This window comes from Arachis stenosperma, chromosome 2, assembly GCF_014773155.1.
Source record: "Arachis stenosperma cultivar V10309 chromosome 2, arast.V10309.gnm1.PFL2, whole genome shotgun sequence".
NCBI lineage: Eukaryota > Viridiplantae > Streptophyta > Magnoliopsida > Fabales > Fabaceae > Arachis > Arachis stenosperma.
Genome location: NC_080378.1, coordinates 39,728,745 through 39,738,842, shown reverse-complemented (window position 1 = coordinate 39,738,842; position 10,098 = coordinate 39,728,745). Strand labels below are relative to the sequence as shown.

At 41.3% G+C, this 10,098-nt stretch overlaps 1 non-coding gene across 1 annotated transcript; it reads right to left on the bottom strand.

Annotated features, from left to right (window-relative positions):
* Positions 1-108, bottom strand: LOC130964833 (small nucleolar RNA R71). The gene has a single exon (XR_009080903.1). It is a non-coding gene; the product is annotated as a small nucleolar RNA R71 (small nucleolar RNA).
* Positions 109-10,098: the final 9,990 nt, after the last annotated feature.

The window sequence follows — 10,098 nt, the reverse complement described above, 5'->3', positions numbered from 1 at the left end:
AAGCTTAGAGTGGAAGTCCAAACCTTCAGACAGAAGGATGGAGAATCCCTCTATGAAGCTTGGGAAAGATACAAACAATTGATCAGAAAATGTCCTTCTGACATGCTTTCTGGATGGAGCATCATAGGTATTTTCTATGATGGTCTCTCTGAACTATCTAAGATATCCTTGGATAGCTCTGCTGGAGGATCCCTTCATCTGAAGAAGACGCCTACAGAGGCTCAAGAGCTAATTGAAATGGTTGCAAATAACCAATTCATGTACACTTCTGAGAGAAATCCTGTGAACAATGGGACAAGTCAGAAGAAAGGAGTTCTTGAGATTGATACTCTGAACGCCATTTTGGCTCAGAATAAGATATTGACTCAACAAGTCAATTTGATTTCTCAAAGTCTGTCTGGAATGCAAAATGCACCAAGTAGTACTAAGGATGCTTCATCTGAGGAAGAAGCTTATGATCCTGAGAACCCTTCAATGGAAGAGGTGAATTACCTAGGAGAACCCTATGGTAACACCTATAATTCTTCATGGAGAAATCACCCAAATCTCTCATGGAAGAATCAAGAGAGACCTCAACAAGGTTTCAATAATAATGGTGGAAGAAACAGGTTTAACAATGGCAAACCTTTTCCATCATCTTCTCAGCAACAGACAGAGAATCCTAAGCAGAACCCCTCTGACTTAGCAACCATGGTCTCTGATCTAATTAAAACCACTCAAAGTTTCATGAATGAAACAAGGTCCTGCATTAGAAATTTAGAGGCACAAGTGGGACAACTGAGCAAGAAAGTTACTGAACTCCCTCCAAGTACTCTCCCGAGCAACACAGAAGAAAATCCAAAAGGAGAGTGCAAAGCTATAAACATGGCCGAATTTGGAGAGGATGGAGAGGAAGTGGACGCCACTGAGGAAGGCTTCAATGGGCGTGCACTAACCTCCACTGAGTTCCCTAATGAGGAACCATGGAAATCTGAGACTCAAAATGAGACCATAGAGATTCCATTGGACTTACTTCTGCCTTTCATGAGCTCTGATGAGTATTCTTCCTCTGAAGAGGATGAGTATGTCACTGAAGAGCAAGTTGCTAAATACCTTGGAGCAATCATGAAGCTAAATGACAAGTTATTTGGAAATGAGACTTGGGAGGATGAACCTCCTTTGCTCACCAAAGAACTGGATGACTTGTCTAGGCAGAAATTACCTCAAAAGAGACAAGACCCTGGGAAGTTTTCCATACCTTGTACCATAGGCACCATGACCTTCAAGAAGGCTCTGTGTGACTTAGGTCAAGTGTAAACCTCATGCCTCTCTCAGTAATGGAGAAGCTAAGGATCTTTGAGGTACAAGCTGCAAGAATCTCACTAGAGATGGCAGACAACTCAAGAAAACAAGCTTATGGACTTGTAGAGAATGTTTTGGTTAAGATTGAAGACCATTACATCCCTACTGATTTCATAGTCCTAGAGACTGGGAAATGCATGGATGAAACCATCATCTTTGGCAGACCTTTCCTAGCCACAGCAAAGGCTGTGATTGATGTTGATAGAGGTGAACTGATCATTCAAGTGAATGGAGAATCCTTTGTGTTTAAGGCTCAAGGATATCCCTCTGTCACCATAGAGATGAAGCATGAAGAGCTTCTCTCAAATCAGAGTCAAGAAGAGCCCCCACATTCAAACTCTAAGTTTGGTGTTGGGAGGCCACAACCAAACTCTAAGTTTGGTGTTGAACCCCCACATTCAAACTCTAAGTTTGGTGTTGGGAGGTTCCAACATTGCTCTGAGTATTTGTGAGGCTCCATGAGAGCCCTCTGTCAAGCTACTGACATTAAAGAAGCGCTTGTTGGGAGGCAACCCAATATTATTTTACATATTTTCTTTTGTTATTTTATTTTATTTTGTAGGTTGATGATCATAAGAAGTCACAAAATTAATTGAAAAAGCAAAAACAGAATGAAAAACAGGAAGAAAAACAGCACACACTGGAGGAAGATGCTGCTGGCGTTCAAACGCCAGTAAGCCTAGCAGTTGGGCGTTTAACGCCCAGTCTGGCACCATTCTGGGCGTTTAACGCCAGAAAGGGGCACCAGACTGGCGTTAAACGCCAGAAAAGGGCAAGAACCTGGCGTTAAACGCCAGGAATGGGCACCAGCCTGGCGTTTAACGCCAGCAATGGCTCAAAACGTGAATTTTGATGCCATTTGGTGCAGGGATGCCTTTTCCTTGACACCACAGGATCTGTGGACCCCACAGGACCCCACCACCACTTTCTCTCTTCTTCCCCCATTCACCAATCACCTCAACACCTCTTCCCCAAAAACCCTTCACCTATCAAATCCCATCTTTCTCTTCACCACTCACATCCATCCTTCATAAAACCCCACCAACCTCACCCTTCAAATTCAAACCACTTTCCCTCCCAAACCCACCCATAATGGCCGAACCTCATCTCCCCTCTCTCCTATATAAACCCTTCTTAACCCCTTCATTTTCACACAACCTAAACAACACTTCTCCCCCCCTTTGGCCGAATACACCACCATCTCCCTCTTCCTCATTTCTTCTTCTTCTACTCTCTTCTTTCTTCTTTTGCTCGAGGACGAGCAAACATTTTAAGTTTGGTGTGGTAAAAGTGTTGCTTTTTCGTTTTCCATAACCATTTATGGCATCCAAGGCCGGAGAAACCTCTAGAAAGAGGAAAGGGAAAGCAAAAGCTTCCACCTCCGAGTCATGGGAGATGGATAGATTCATCTCAAGGGTGCATCAAGACCACTTCTATGAAGTTGTGGCCTTGAAGAAGGTAATCCCCGAGGTCCCCTTTTCACTCAAAAAGGGTGAATATCCGGAGATCCGCCATGAGATCCGAAGAGGTTGGGAAGTGCTTACCAACCCCATTCAACAAGTCAGAATCTTGATGGTTCAAGAATTCTATGCCAATGCATGGATCACCAAGAACCATGATCAAAGTATGAACCCGGATCCAAAGAATTATCTCACAATGGTTCGGGGGAAATACTTGGATTTTAGTCCGGAAAGTGTGAGGGTGGCGTTCAACTTGCCTATGATGCAAGGAGATGAACATCCTTACACAAGAAGGGTCAACTTTGATCAAAGGTTGGACCAAGTCCTCACAATTATATGTGAAGAGGGCGCACAATGGAAGAGAGATTCAAGAGGCAAGCCGGTTCAATTGAGAAGGCATGACCTCAAACCCGTGGCTAGAGGATGGTTGGAGTTTATCCAACGCTCAATCATTCCCACTAGCAACCGGTCCGAAGTTACTTTATACCGGGCCATCATGATCCATAGCATCATGATTGGAGAAGAAGTGGAAGTTCATGAGGTCATAGCCCAAGAACTCTACAAGGTGGCGGATAAGTCCTCTACCTTAGCAAGGTTAGCCTTTCCTCACCTCATTTGCCACCTCTGTTATTCAGTTGGAGTTGACATAGAGGGAGACATCACCATTGATGAGGATAAGTCCATTACCAAGAAAAGGATGGAGCACACAAGAGACCCCTCTCATCATGAGATCCCTGAGATGCCTCAAGGGATGCACTTTCCTCCACAAAACTATTGGGAGCAACTAAACACCTCCCTAGGAGAATTGAGTTCCAACATGGGACAACTAAGGGTGGAGCACCAAGAACACTCCATTCTCCTCCATGAAATAAGAGAAGATCAAAGAATCATGAGAGAGAAGCAACAAAGACAAGGAAGAGACATTGAGGAGCTCAAGCACTCCATAAGACCTTCAAGAGGAAGAACAAGCCGCCATCACTAAGGTGGACCCGTTCTTTAATCTCCTTGTTCTTTATTTTTCTTGTTTTTCGAAATTTTCATGCTTATGTTATCTATGTTTGTGTCTTATGATCATTAGTGTCTTAGTGTCTATGCCTTAAAGTTATGAATGTCCTATGAATCCATCACCTTTCTTAAATAAAAACGTGCTTAATTGAAAAGGAAAAGAATTGCATGAATTTTGAATTTTATAACAGTTTAATTATTTTGATGTGGTGGCAACACTTTTGTTCTCTGAATGTATGCTTGAACAGTGCATATGTCTTTTGAATTTGTGGTTCATGAATGTTGGCTCTTGAAAGAATGATGAAAAAGGAGACATGTTACTGAGAATCTGAAAAATCATAAAAATGATTCTTGAAGAAAGAAAAAGCAGTGAATACAAAAAAAAAAAAAGCAAACGAAAAAAAAAGGGGGAGAAAAACGAAAAAAATTGATGAAAAAGAAAGAAATAAAGTTGTGATCCAAGGCAATAAGAGTGTGCTTAAGAACCCTGGACACCTCTAATTGGGGACTTTAGCAAAGCTGAGTCACAATCTGAAAAGGTTCACCCAATTATGTGTTTGTGGCATGTATGTATCCGGTGGTAATACTGGAAGACAGAGTGCTTTGGGCCACAGCCAAGACTCAATAAAGTAGCTGTGTTCAAGAATCATCATACTTAACTAGGAGAATCAATAACACTATCTGGATTCTGAGTTCCTAAAGAAGCCAATCATTCTGAATTCCAAAGGATAAAGTGAGATGCCAAAACTATTCAGAGGCAAAAAGCTAAAAGCCCTGCTCATCTAATTAATACTGATCTTCATAGATGTTTTTGGAGTTCATTGCATATTCTCTTCTTTTTATCTTATTTGATCTTCAGTTGCTTGGGGACAAGCAACAATTTAAGTTTGGTGTTGTGATGAGCGGATAATTTGTACACTTTTTGGCATTGTTTTTAGTATGTTTTTAGTATGATCTAGTTAGTTTTTAGTTAAAATTCACTTTTCTGGACTTTACTATGAGTTTGTGTGTTTTTCTGTGATTTCAGGTATTTTCTGGCTGAAATTGAGGGATCTGAGCAAAAATCTGATTCAGAGACTGAAAAGGACTGCAGATGCTGTTGGATTCTGACCTCCCTGCACTCGAAGTGGATTTTCTGGAGCTACAGAAATCCAATTGGCGCGCTCTCAACGGCGTTGGAAAGTAGACATCCTGGGCTTTCCAGAAATATATGATAGTCCATACTTTGCCCAAGATTTGATGGCCCAAACCGGCATTCAAAGTCACCTCAAGAAATTCCAGCGTTAAACGCCGGAACTGGCACCTAAATGGGAGTTAAACGCCCAAACTGGCATAAAAGCTGGCGTTTAACTCCAAGACAAGTCTCTACACGAAAATGCTTCATTGCTCAGCCCAAGCACACACCAAGTGGGCCCGGAAGTGGATTTTTATGTCATTTACTCATCTTTGTACACCTTAGGCTACTAGTTTTCTATAAGTAGGACCTTTTACTATTGTATTTGACATCTTGGTAGCTATCTTCTAATTTTATGCTATCTTAGATCATTGGGAGGCTGGCCTCACGGCCATGCCTAGACCTTGTTCTTATGTATTTTCAACGGTGGAGTTTCTACACACCATAGATTAAGGTGTGGAGCTCTGCTGTACCTCGAGTATTAATGCAATTACTATTGTTCTTCTATTCAATTCCGCTTGTTCTTTGTCCAAGATATCACTTGTTCTTCAACTTGATGAATGTGATGATCCGTGACACTCATCATCATTCTCACCTATGAACAAGGTGACTGACAACCATTCTTGTTCTACAAGCATTCGAGGCCCTAGTGTTTATCTCTTGGATTTCTGATTGCATGATGCATGGTTGATCGCCTGACAACCGAGTGCTCGCCTGACAAACGAGCCAGCCATTCCGTGAGATCAGAGTCTTCGTGGTATAGGCAAGAACTGATGGCGGCATTCAAGAGAATCCGGAAGGTCTAACCTTGTCTGTGGTATTCTGAGTAGGATTCAATGATTGAATGACTGTGACGTGCTTCAAACTCCGAAAGGCGGGGCGTTAGTGACAGACGCAAAAGAATCACTGGATTCTATTCCGGCCGGACCGAGAACCGACAGATGATTAGCCTATGCTGTGACAGAGCATCAGGGACGTATTTTCACTGAGAGGATGGGAGGTAGCCATTGACAACGGTGAAACCCTACACAAGCTTGCCATGGAAAGGAGTAAGAAGGATTGGATGAAGACATTAGGAAAGCAGAAAGACGGAAGGGAAGGCATCTTCATTCGCTTATCTGAAGCTCTCACCAATGATATGCATAAGTATCTCTATCTTTATCTTTATGCTTTATTCATCATCTATACCCATTTGAGTCTGCCTGACTGAGATTTACAAGGTGACCATAGCTTGCTTCATACCACCAATCTCCGTGGGATCGACCCTTACTCGCGTAAGGTTTATTACTTGGACGACCCAGTGCACTTGCTGGTTAGTTGTGTGAAGTTGTGTTTATGCCATGGTATTGAGCACCAAGTCTTTGGAGCCATTACTAGGGATTTTTTTATGTTTTGAAAAGTATTGATCACAATTTCGTGCACCATGGACATAGAAGGAGACATCCTCATTGATGAGGACAAGCTCATCACTAAGAAAAGGATGGAGCAAACAAGAGATCCCACTCATCATGAAATCCCTGAGATGCCTCAAGGGATGCACTTTCCTCCACTAAACTATTGGGAGCAAATCAACACCTCCCTAGGAGAATTGAGTTCCAACATTGGACAACTAAGGGTGGAGCACCAAGAACACTCCATCCTCCTCCATGAAATTAGAGAAGACCAAAGAATCATGAGAGAGGAGCAGCAAAGGCAAGGAAGAGACATTGAGGAGCTCAAGCACTCCATAAGATCTTCAAGAGGAAGAACAAGCCGCCATCACTAAGGTGGACCCGTTCTTTAATTTCCTTATTCATTATTTTCCTGTTTTTCGAAAATTAATGCTTATGTTTATCTATGTTTGTGTCTTATGATCATTAGTGTCTTAGTGTCTATGCCTTAAAGTTATGAATGTCCTATGAATCCATCACCTTTCTTAAATGAAAAATGTTCTTAATTAAGAGAAGAATTGCATGAATTTCAAATTTTATAACAAATTAATTATTTTGATGTGGTGGCAATACTTTTATTTTCTGAATGTATGCTTAAACAGTGCATATGTCTTTTGAATTTGTGGTTCATGAATGTTGGCTCTTGAAAGAATGATGAAAAAGGAGACATGTTACTGAGGATCTGAATAATCATAAAAATTATTCTTGAAGCAAGAAAAAGCAGTGAATACAACAAAAAAAAGAGAATAAGAGAAGCGAAAAAAAAAGGAGAAAGAGAAAAAGAAAGAAAAAGAAAGAAATAAAGTTGTGATCCAAGGCAAAAAGAGTGTGCTTAAGAACCCTGGACACCTCTAATTGGGGACTCTAGCAAAGCTGAGTCACAATCTGAAAAGGTTCACCCAATTATGTGTCTGTGGCATGTATGTATCGGGTGGTAATACTGGAAGACAGAGTGCTTTGGGCCACGGCCAAGACTCATAAAGTAGCTGTGTTCAAGAATCAACATACTTAACTAGGAGAATCAATAACACTATCTGGACTCTGAATTCCTAAAGAAGCCAATCATTCTGAATTTCAAAGGATAGAGTGAGATGCCAAAACTGTTCAGAGGCAAAAAGCTAAAAGCCCCTCTCATCTAATTAATACTGATCTTCATAGATGTTTTTGGAATTCATTGCATATTCTCTTCTTTTTATTTTATTTGATTTTCAGTTGCTTGGGGACAAGCAACAATTTAAGTTTGGTGTTGTGATGAGCGGATAATTTGTACGCTTTTTGGCATTATTTTTAGTATGTTTTTAATAGATTTAGTTAGTTTTTAGTATACTTTTTATTAGTTTTTAGTTAAAATTCACTTTTCCTGACTTTACTATGAGTTTGTGTGTTTTTCTGTGATTTCAGGTATTTTCTGGCTGAAATCGAGGGACTTGAGCAAAAATCTGATTCAGAGACTGAAAAGGACTGCAGATGCTATTGGATTCTGACCTCCCTGCACTCGAAGTGGTTTTTCTGGAGCTACAGAAGCCCAATTGGCGGCTCCCAACGGCGTTGGAAAGTAGACATCCTGGGCTTTCCAGCAATATATGATAGTCCATACTTTGCCCAAGATTTGATGGCCCAAACCGGCGTTCAAAGTCACCTTCAGAATTCCCAGCGTTAAACGCCGGAACTGGCACCAAAGTGGGAGTTAAACGCCCAAACTAGCACAAAAGCTGGCGTTTAACTCCAAGAAGAGTCTCTACACGAAAATGCTTCAATGCTCAGCCCAAGCACACACCAAGTGGGCCCGGAAGTGGATTTTTATGTCATTTACTCACCTTTGTAATTCTTAAGCTACTAGTTCTCTATATATAGGACCTTTTACTATTGTATTCTCATCTGGGTAGCTATCCTTAGTCTTATGCTATCTTAGATCATTGGGAGGCTGGCCTCACGGCCATGCCTAAACCTTGTTCTTATGTATTTTCAACGGTGGAGTTTCTACACACCATAGATTAAGGTGTGGAGCTCTGTTGTACCTCGAGTATTAATGCAATTACTATTGTTCTTCTATTCAATTCAGCTTGTTCTTATTCCAAGATATTCATTCGCACTCAAGAACTTGATGAATGTGATGATTATGTGACGCTCATCATCATTCTCACTTATGAACAAGTGACTGACAACCACTTTTGTTCTACAAGCAAACAAGGCTCTAATGTTTATCTCTTGGGTTCTTTAATCGGAATCTTCGTGGTATAAGCTAGAATTGATGGCGGCATTCAAGAGAATCCGGAAGGTCTAAACCTTGTCTGTGGTATTCTGAGTAGGATTCAATGATTGAATGACTGTGACGAGCTTCAAACTCGCGATTGTGGGGCGTTAGTGACAGACGCAAAAGAATCACTGGATTCTATTCTGACATGATCGAGAACCGACAGCTGGATAGCCGTGCCGTGACAGGGTGCGTTGAACATTTCCACTGAGAGGATGGGAGGTAGCCACTGACAACGGTGAAACCCTTGCATACAGCTTGCCATGGAAAGGAGTAAGAAGAATTGGATGAAGACAGCAGGAAAGCAAAGAGACGGAAGGGACAAAGCATCTTCATACGCTTATCTGAAGTTCTCACCAATGAATTGCATAAGTATCTCTATCTTTATCTTTATGTTTTATTCATATATCATCCATACCCATTTGAGTCTGCCTGACTAAGATTTACAAGGTGACCATAGCTTGCTTCATACCAACAATCTCCGTGGGATCGACCCTTACTCGCGTAAGGTTTATTACTTGGACGACCCAGTGCACTTGCTGGTTAGTTGTGCGAAGTTGTGTTTATGCCATGGTATTGAGCACCAAGTCTTTGGGGCCATTACTAGGGATTATTTGAGTTGTGAAAAGTAGTGATCACAATTTCGTGCACCAGCCACGCAGGTTTCTACAGGAGATTTATTAAGAATTTCAGTAAGGTAGCATTACCTTTATCCAGACTACCGCAGAAAGATATTGAGTTTGAGTTCAGGGATTGCATGCAAGCATTTGATAAGCTGAAGATCGCCCTGACTCAAGCTCCAATTGTGAGAGGACCAGACTGGAGCCAGCATTTTGAGATTATGTGTAATGCCTCCAACCATGCAGTAGGAGCGGTGCTAGCTCAGCGCGAAGGTAAGGATCTTTTCGTAATAGCTTATGCGTCTAAGACCTTAGATGCTGCTCAGTCTAATTATACCACTATTGAAAAGGAGCTTCTTGCTATTGTTTTTGCTCTGGATAAATTCCGAGCCTATTTACTTGGTATTAGGGTAGTAGTGTACTCAGACCATGCAGCTCTAAAATATTTATTAGCTAAAAACGAGTCCAAACCAAGGTTCATACATTGGATATTGTTGCTGCAAGAATTTGACTTAGAAATTAAGGATAGGAGTGGTAACCAGAATTTAGTGGCAGACCACTTGAGTCGCCTTGAGCACATTAAGGAAGACTCCACTCCTATCAATGATGCTTTTCTATTTGATAGCTTGCATGCAGTATCTGAAGTAGCTCCTTAGTATGCACCCGTAGCTAATTATCTAGTTAGCCATACTTTTCCTCCCAATTTTACTAAGCATCAAAGAGACAAGCTGAAAAGCGAGTCCAAATATTATATATGGGATGATCCATATTTTTGGAGGTGTGGTGCTGACCAGGTAATTAGAAGGTGTGTACC